Source organism: Dama dama, chromosome 30 (genome assembly GCF_033118175.1).
Source record: "Dama dama isolate Ldn47 chromosome 30, ASM3311817v1, whole genome shotgun sequence".
Taxonomy (NCBI): domain Eukaryota; kingdom Metazoa; phylum Chordata; class Mammalia; order Artiodactyla; family Cervidae; genus Dama; species Dama dama.
The window spans coordinates 26,637,797-26,647,050 of record NC_083710.1 but is presented as its reverse complement, the minus strand read 5'-3'; the positions used below and the strand labels follow the sequence as shown (position 1 = coordinate 26,647,050).

General features: G+C 40.3%; 1 protein-coding gene across 2 annotated transcripts in view; it reads right to left on the bottom strand.

Moving 5' to 3' along the window:
• The window catches only part of LHFPL6 (LHFPL tetraspan subfamily member 6), a 219,665-nt gene that overhangs the window by 38,875 nt on the left and 171,536 nt on the right, over positions 1-9,254 (bottom strand). The window lies entirely within an intron of this gene.

Genomic DNA, 9,254 nt, shown 5'->3' with positions numbered 1-9,254 from the left:
AAGAGTTTTAAAAATTCTTATGAAAAGGTGATGCGGAAGCTATCAAGTGAAAATCCTATGTAGTAATGAAGACAAGCCTATCATGCCCTGAGAGGCCACTTGTTTCTTTAAGTTCTAGCTATTCTGATGGCAGATATTTTGTATACCCGGTTTCCGAACAGCCACCACAAAAAAAGCCTGAGCTTGCCTGCATTTTTGTCTTGACAAGCCACTACAGCAGAGACTAGACTTAAATCTAAGGCTGTACAACTGATGCCGAAGCCACAGTGAGAATCGAATAGGGCATGTTTCACAAACATGCTACAAAGTTGTGGGGTGATTCAGAGCACCTCGAAGTCTGATCATGTTCTCTTCTGACTTCGGGATCCTGAGTATCTTGCCTTTCTCTTGGACGTGCTTCCTCATCAGTAAAATAGGAATAAAATTCATTTCACAGAGCTGCTCTGAGGACTATTTTATACACACACACACACACACACACACACACGTATACATGTATGCATATGCATATGCAACCATTTACACAAATCCTATATGTAATTATAGATATAGCTTTATTATTATTTGAATATAATATACACAAGTTATATATGCATATATATGTATTTTTTACTAGAACATAAGACACTTGTAACATGTTTCAACTAACTTTCTTGCCTAGGACATATGCTATTTTCACTAATATACTCATGAGGCATGTTTCTCACCACTAAAAAATTAGATGTCACGGATGCCATCAATGAGGTGGTACAAGAGGCAAACATACTTAAAACAGACAATTCTTGAAAGATATTCTTTTCCTTCATCCACCTTCTGGAACATCAGGAAAGAAAAACGTCATCTATTTTCTTCAGGTCTTTTAAAAATACCATCAGTTCCACGAAAAAACAGTAAAGCCATCTGGAATAGCTGAGAGACAACAATTTGGAAGCAATTTCTTTCGAGACAGCCATAATGATTTTCCTTTTCTGTTTTCTTTCCCTCTTGAAATGTCAAGGATAACCAAAACTTTTTACTTTTCCATCTGTGATTTAGTAATCAGTCCCCAACAAATTTTGAAAGCACTTGAGAATTTGTTTCCAATCAGTCCAATGCTGGCTTTAAAATTTTAATTCAATTTTTAAAGTACCATATTTTGTCACTGATATTTAAAAATATAAAATATTTTAAAATGTACTTTGAAATGCGATCACAAAGACTTTCACAATGAGAAAAGAATACTCATGAGAAATAAGTATTTAAAATACTATCATTAGCAATCACAAAGAAATCACTGGGATCTTTTTCAAGTAGGTTATCCTAAGAAACTTATTAAAATAAAGAAAAAAAAAAAAAACACAACAACTCCAAATGGATAAATGTTGCTTCTTCCATCAGAGCTAGCAGAAGATAGAGTCAGGAATTCTCATTCTTACCCTGTTGATCTAACTACTTGAAAATGAATTTTGCACAAGCCTTACAACTAAACACCAGATGTATCCCCAGGGTCCAATGAGATCTATTTAGAAATATATTTCTATCTAGTTGGTAGAGAAAACAATACTAATTGATCTATGCTTCACTAATTGAGCTGGTGGGCTTTTGGGTCCGTGCAAAGCCTGGTGCTTACACAGTGGAAAAATTAAAAAGCTGAAGAAGGTCCAGTCATTTTAACATCTGAGAGAAAGTAACACAGAAATCATATTTCAAGACTGTACTTGTGTGATGCTAGCAGCAAAACCGACAGTCACCACAGAAATTTCTGGTAGGAGCAAGAAAAGGTGGTGTTTGATAACATGAATGGAATGTGATAAATTAATAGATGCCAGGTGAAGAAAGGGGGCCTGGAGATGGACAGGTGCAAGGGCAGGTTTGAGGAAAATGCAACCGGACTGAGTTGGGAACCAAAGGAATAGAGGAGGAGCAGTAGCCAAGCAGCTGGAATGGGGTCAATGACCCTTGAGGAGGTTGGTAATTCTGGGCCAAAGAAGTCAGTCTTTATTCAGCAAGCAAAGGGACCTTCATGTTTGTGACCTGGGTTCTCAAATGTAGGGCTGAAAAGGACCCTCAAAAAGATTTCATCTAGGTGCTTCTCAAAATCCACCGTTGAAATATTCCTAAAGACTAAGAGGAGTGAATTTCAGACCTTGCAAAGTCAGAGGTCCTACCTGAATCAGTCCTCCTCTCAAATAGGTCATCTTTATTTGATTTGAGAAATTACTGTGGGATTTTCCATTCTACTCCACAGAGAGCCTTATTTTAAAAAAAAAAAAAGTAAATGGAGTCCATTTTTTTACTCCAAAATGGAGTTGGAGTCAAATGGATGCTCCTATGGAATATTTGGGGTTCATCCCATGGCTTCACCTATGTACAGCAAACCACTCTTTTCTCTATTTTTTTTTTTAAATGGTTTTTATTGGCTAATTTAATGTTGTGTTAGTTTCAGGTAAACAGCAAAGTGATTCAGCTATTCATACACATGTACCTATTCTTATTCCATTGAGGCTATTACAGAATATTGAGCAGAATTCCCTGTGGTGTACAGCAGGTCCTTATTGGCTATCTATTTTAAATATAGCCATGGTACATGTCAACCTCAGAGACTCCTTTCCTTTTTAGAGTATAGCAGGCAGAGCTCAGCTTCTGAAGAATGAACCTATGAATACAGGCTGCAGCTCAAAAAGATGGAGTGACAGTTAATAAAGGAATCAGAAAATAGCTGATTAAAGTCACAGTTGGTAAAGGAACCAGAAATGGAATGGTATCTCTTGACCCTTGGTCCAAAGCCTTTTCTGCAACATCACATTGTCACACAGAAAAGGAAGTGGCTAGGCTGAAGGGCACAGGGCACATCACATTAAAAAGGGTTCAGAGGTCACTCGGTGCTACCCAGTGAGTGAGACGGAGGCGTCCCCAGTTGGTCCCATGGACTTCATCACGCCCCACCATGCCAGCCACCGCTCCCCAGGGCTGCAAACAGAACCATCTCCGCTGATGTGAAAGAGAAACCAGTCTTCCTCCATGGGAACTATTCCCAACATCGAAATTCCTAGCTTATTTATGAAGGAAGTCTCTGAGAAATGCCTCCCTTCCCAAGTGGAACTGAGCAGCTGCTCATCAAAGTCTGTCAAGCAAGATTTGTGCCACCCAGGGCTTCATGGGAAGCACCAAAAGAAAAGACCGTAACATCATGTTTATCTCCCTCTCACCGCTGGTTCTGGCAATAGTATTACAGTCAGGCAGGCTGAGTCAAAACAATTTTCTAAAAATATGGATCAGCTGAGACCACTGAAAACCTCCTTTTATGGAGCTAATGTTCAAGGAGCTTCCCCTTGGGCTGTTCTGTGTATTCTGTCCCAGAGCCTGTTCCCCCAACAGCATTGCGCCTTCTAAAATATACGATTCTTTCTCCTTGCCAGGGGATCCCAGCCTCCAGAACTTATAGAAAGGAGAGAGTTCGATTCTAGACGGTGAACTGAATACTGTGATACTGTGAAAAATGAAGTGAAAGTGTTAGTCACTCAATTGTGTCTGACTCTTTGCTACCCCATGGACTATAGCCCGCTGGCTCCTCTGTCCATGGGATTTCCCAGGCAAAAATACTGGAGTGGGTTGCCATTTCCTTCTCCAGGGGATCTTCCTGACCCAGGGATTGAACCCAGGTCTCCAGCATTGCAGGTGCACTCTTCACCGTCAGAGCCACCAGGGAAGATATGATATTACATGGATGTTCAAATTTAGAGGGAAAGAAAATCAACTCCTCATCTCTATTGAGCTTTTTACTCAACTCCATTTGAAGAGCTGCTGGTGACAAGCCTTAAGGGGACACTGGAGGGCATTTGCTATTAGTCTAGATCCCATTGCATTTCTATTAAAACCAACAGCTCTGGAGTGGGCAGCCATTCCCTTCTCCAGGGGATCTTTACATCCCAGGGATTGAACCCAGGTCTTGTGCACTGCAGGCAGATTCTTCACCATCTGAGCCACCAGGGAAGCCCAAAACCAACAAACAAAGGCAATGCAACTGTTTTCAAACACAGGCCCTTTCCAGAATGTATGCTTCTTAAAGCTGTCTGCTATCAAAGAATGGGGTTTGACTTAAGGAAGGAACCCAGTGCATATCCGGTGCCCTTCAAAACCCTGGGGGGCTCTCCATGGTGTCTAAAGAGGAGGTACCCAGTGGGAAGTGGCAGTGGGACCTGCAGGGTGGGGTGGAGAGCAGGAAGGTCCAGGCTCCTCTGTGGCCTGGTCAAAAACATTCTCTTGTCTCACCTTAATTTTTTACCTTCTTAGGCACTACCTGGATAAAGGAAAGTGTATTAAAAGGAAACAGTAGAACATTATTGTCTTAGTTTATCAACCAACTCCTGACCCTCACCCTACCCCCATCCCTTATGTTTCTTAAGAAAATTCATCCAAGAAGAGACAGACACATGATCTGATTTCTTCAAGCACAACTCGGAGTTCAAAGAGGCAGCCTGCACTCAGATGCCACAGGTAACACCATAAATCTCTGCCTTACCATTGGGTCAGGAAACGAAGGTCGATCAGGGATCCTCATCTTTATAACCTGGAGGAAGCATAACTTACAGATGGGACACAGTTAACCATGCGTGCCTGACATGTGAGATGCAAGCTGCGTGGTCATAATTTATATTTAAATAGCTTCTTTCAACAAAAGGCTCAAAGAAATTTACAGACTTTTACTTAATTAATCCTTGCAAGCCATCCATGAAGAAGGTAAAGGAAGGTCGTATATCCCCTCTTCCTCTGGCATCTCAAGGTTTGGCTACTTTTCCTCTTCTTTATTCTTATTTTCAGGATGGCTGAGCTTCCCTTCTCCCAAATGCAGATTTTTATTTTGAAGCTGATTTTCCTATTTCCATATAACCCTATTTCTAGGAGCTCCTGGTTAGAAGAAAATTAGTGCCCCTTCCTTTTTGGGGAGGTTGCTTTGAAAGGTCCCATCAACTTAGAAATTACCATTTATTTAAAGCTTTAACTCCTGAACTATCTTGAGGTCTGGGAGACTAAGTGTTCACGAACGTGTGCATGTGCATGTAGGGAGGGAGAGAGAGAGAGAGAGAGAGAGAAAGACGCAATAGCCTTGCCAAGTGGCATTAAGATGCCATAAAAAGTATTTTAGGGGTGGGGCAGTATCTCAGCAGACATCTCATCATCACACACATCTTTCATAACTCTTTTGGTCCGTTTTCAGATTGAGCTCCACTGGAACTCTTCCCAGAGTTGCCATGGCTGGGAAATGTGGAGGAGAAATAATCAAGAGAATTAAAAGAGGAAGGATTTTAGTCCCAGACCCTATTCTACACAGGGCTGTTTTTCTTTTGCCCGTTTTTCTATTGATCCTCTGACTAAGCAATGCATCTCCTGAGTATTTTCCTGGATGTTAAGCAAAGATTACAGATTATATTTGTAAATTTCTTTGAGCTCTTTGGAAAAAGAAACTATTAAAAAGGAAAAAAAAAAAAAAGTGCCATGAAGCATTGGGTTCTCTTGGGACTTCTCTTGTGGTCCAGTGACTGGGCTCCATGCTCCCAATGGAGGGGGCATGGGTTTGATCCCTGGGTGGAAAACTGGATTCCACAGGCTACAATTAAGGCCTGGCACAGTCAAATTAACAGACATAAATAAACCTTAAAAAAACATTGGGTTCACTGGACCTGACCTGTGAGGTTCTGCCTTTAATTTACCATCGTGAGAACATTAATATCCATATTCCTCGATGGTTAAGGTTAAGTGCTAAGGGTTAAGGTTCTTCTGCATAGGGTAGAACACCAGTGAGCCATATGCCATGTCAATCTTTACTTCTCCGTATCTGAGATGACTCAATGAAGGGCTGCATTAACCAGCCTGGAAGTTCTGCCGGCACGTTTGCCTTCTTGGATATTGTGGATTGACAGGATTCAGCCAAGCGCCACCGGCCTCTAATACAGCAGAGCACTTTTTACAATCATTTGACAGGGGTGCAACCAACCTACCTTACAACTCGAAATCTTTCCTCAAGCCAATACTTAGTACAAGAATTCAAGTTTTTAAAAGCCTATGGTTTGTCAGATGCTATAAAAATTCCAACCCAGGGCTTTCAAACTTGCAACAAAAGTGTCTGCAAGCCAAAAGAGCTTAACACTCAATCTGGTTTAATCTGCGGCTTATATTAAAATCTGTCATGAACCACACTTTTATAGTACTTGCCGCCATCTTGTTGAGAAAGTACAGGATCACAGTCTAAAGTGGTTTCGGTATACTCATTTCTGCTCAAAATAATCTGAAGGATTCAGACGAAAACTAAGAGCAGCCTCTTTGAGCAGAAGGATATTAATACAGAAGTTTCTAAGGCAGCATGAAAAACATGTGCTATGCTATGCCCAGTCATTCAGTTGTGTCCGACGCTATAGAAGACCATAGACTGTCCTGCCAGGCTCCTCTGTCCATGGGATTCTCCAGGCAAGAATACTGGAGTGGGTTGCCATGCCCTTCTCCAGGGGATCTTCCCAACCCAGGGATCAAACCCAGGTCTCACACATTGCTGGCGGATTCTTCATCAGCCGAGCTACCAGGGATGCCCCACACGAAAAACATACTAATTAGCACTTATTAGAAGAGGAAAGTGATGCTGGGAAGAAGACAACTGGAAGAGGGGAAGCACAAGTTATTTTTAAACTATAATCAAAAACATTTATGTAGGAATGACTTTTTTTAAGGATTTTTTTTTTTTTTTTTTTTTTTTTGGTTAATGTGGACCATTTTTAAAGTCTTTATTGAATTTGTTACAATATTGTTTCTGCTTTAGGTTTTGACGTTTTGGCCACCAAGGCATGTGGGATTTTACCTCCCTGATCAGAGAGCAAACCCGCACCCTCTGAATTGGGAAGTGAAGTCACAACCACCAACGCCAGGGAAGTCCCTACATAGGTGTATCTTAATTGCAAGTTTACAATAGCAAAGTTGGGAAAGCAAGGCAGGAATTATTAACTTTTGTTTGTGGAAGCGGGAGAAGCATGGTGCCTGGAAAGGATAGTGTTCTATAAAGATCAAGCTGCACGAAAGAGAGAAATTCACTCAGAGGTCAAAACGCCATGGCATATGCCTAACACTGACTCTTGTATCTTGGGTGAGATGAATCCCCTTGCTATCAGCACCCATAAGGGGTTGGAAGGGCTCTGGAGATCAGAGGACTCTGACTGTCAGGGTTAAAAAAACACATAAAATATGATCCAGGAAAGCAAATCCAAAGTGAAGTAGAAATTAATAATTGTACATTTAAAAAGACAGATGGCGATAATGTATACTTTAGCATGACTGCTTTTGCTTCACTTGATGTTTTCTGTTAATGTTCACTTGTAAAAAACAAAAAAACTGACCTGAGTTTAATCAAAATGTGAAGTAAATATTCAACTTCTCTTTAATATTAGCTACATTTCACATCTTCAGTAGCCAGGCCAGTGACTACTGCATTGGGCAACATAGATATAAAACATTTGCATCATTTGCAGACATTTCTGTTGGACAATGCTGCATTACAGGAAATACCTTTTAGACCTTTCAGACTATTATTAGGATGGCTGACATTAGTAAGATCATTCTCTATCTTTCCAGCACCAAACTGCCAGTCAGCATCAATCATTGTATCTACTCTCCACTTTCTTGATTTCTTATGATTATGTCTCAGTTTCACCTATTTTCAAGCTTAACCACCAACGAAATTGAAGGAGAAATATTATAGAAAAAAATCATTTAAACATAAATCAAGCCATCCTATAATTAATATACAGAAAACAAATTTGGATTATTCCTTTATAGAGCTATCAACACATAGTATTAAATTCTGGTCTCACAACTATGTTGAGTATAACTGAAAGTATTCACAGCAGACAAACTTGGCAGTCTAAGTCCAACAATTTTAGAGCCTCCCCCCAAGTCTTTCAAATGTGGGTAATTTTACATTTATTTGGACTTTGAGCAAAGTGTGCACAAGTGCCAAAGTCACTTGCATGAACCCTCTTATATAAATAACAACGAAAATGGAAACTAGAAACGAAGAAAACAAAAGTACAGCTTGTTCCTCTTTCTCTGTTTCTCTCCTTTAAAATGAGAACATCACTGTTTTCACTGAAGAGAAGAAATTCATCAGCCTTGTGAAGATACAGATGAGGGACACGTGGAGTCAGCGGGGGAAATGACCTCACCCTCCCATGCTGTCAGGCTGAGTAAGGTTTGGAGACGGGAGTGTTGTCCATCTGTGCCTGTTCCTTCCAGGGGTCACAGTCACACTGGTGCTAAAGCAGAAAGACGAGCAGTTTGAACCTGGGCTTTTCAGAGAAAACACTAAGCCTTTTCCTTCTGATTGTTTAAAATTCAATTTTCACCAAAGAATCACGTACTCTGTTTAACCATTTTCATACCTTTCCTGATTTGCCAGTACTCTGCCCCCATAAGCCATCAGTCTGGTTTCTGTCACTTCTATATTGCTACGAACAATTAACCAACATGGCTCGTTTAGGGCGTGGAACTAAAAGACAAGTTTGAATTCCACAAGGCCAATTAGCTCTCTTCCAACAATACCCTTAACCCTGCCATCTCAAAATTAAGGGCTATCAATCAGGAGAGCCACTTGGAAAATACAGAAGGATCTGGGCATATGCTTTCAAAAAAATCAACCCAAATGAGAAGCTGAATGGAAAATAGATTATTCAGATAATAGATTTCTTAGTAATACTATAGCGACTTCTGTTATCCAACACAGTAGCCAGCCACTAGCACTTGAAATGTGGCTGGTCCAAACTGAAATATGCTGGAAGTGTAAAAAGACACACTAATTTCAAAGCCTTAGTATGAAAAAAAGGAGGAAAATACCTCATCACTACATTTTATATTGATTACACATTGAAATAATATTTTGATATATCGGGTTACTTAAAATATATTAAAGCTAATTTCATGTTTCTCTTTGCTTTTTAATATAGAGCTCTTGGAAAACATTAAATGACCTATGTGGTCATGTTATATTTCTGTTGATATAGATGTGGGCTTCCCAGGTGCTGCTAGTGGTAAAGAACCTGCTTGCCAATGCAGGAGACATTAAAGACAGAGGTTCAAGTCCCGAGTCAGGAAGATCCCCTGGAGGAGGGCATGGCAACCCACTCCAGTATTCTTTTTTTTTTTTTCATTAGTTGGAGGCTAATTACTTCACAGCATTTCAGTGGGTTTTGTCATACATTGATATGAATCAGCCATGGATTTACACGTATTCCCCA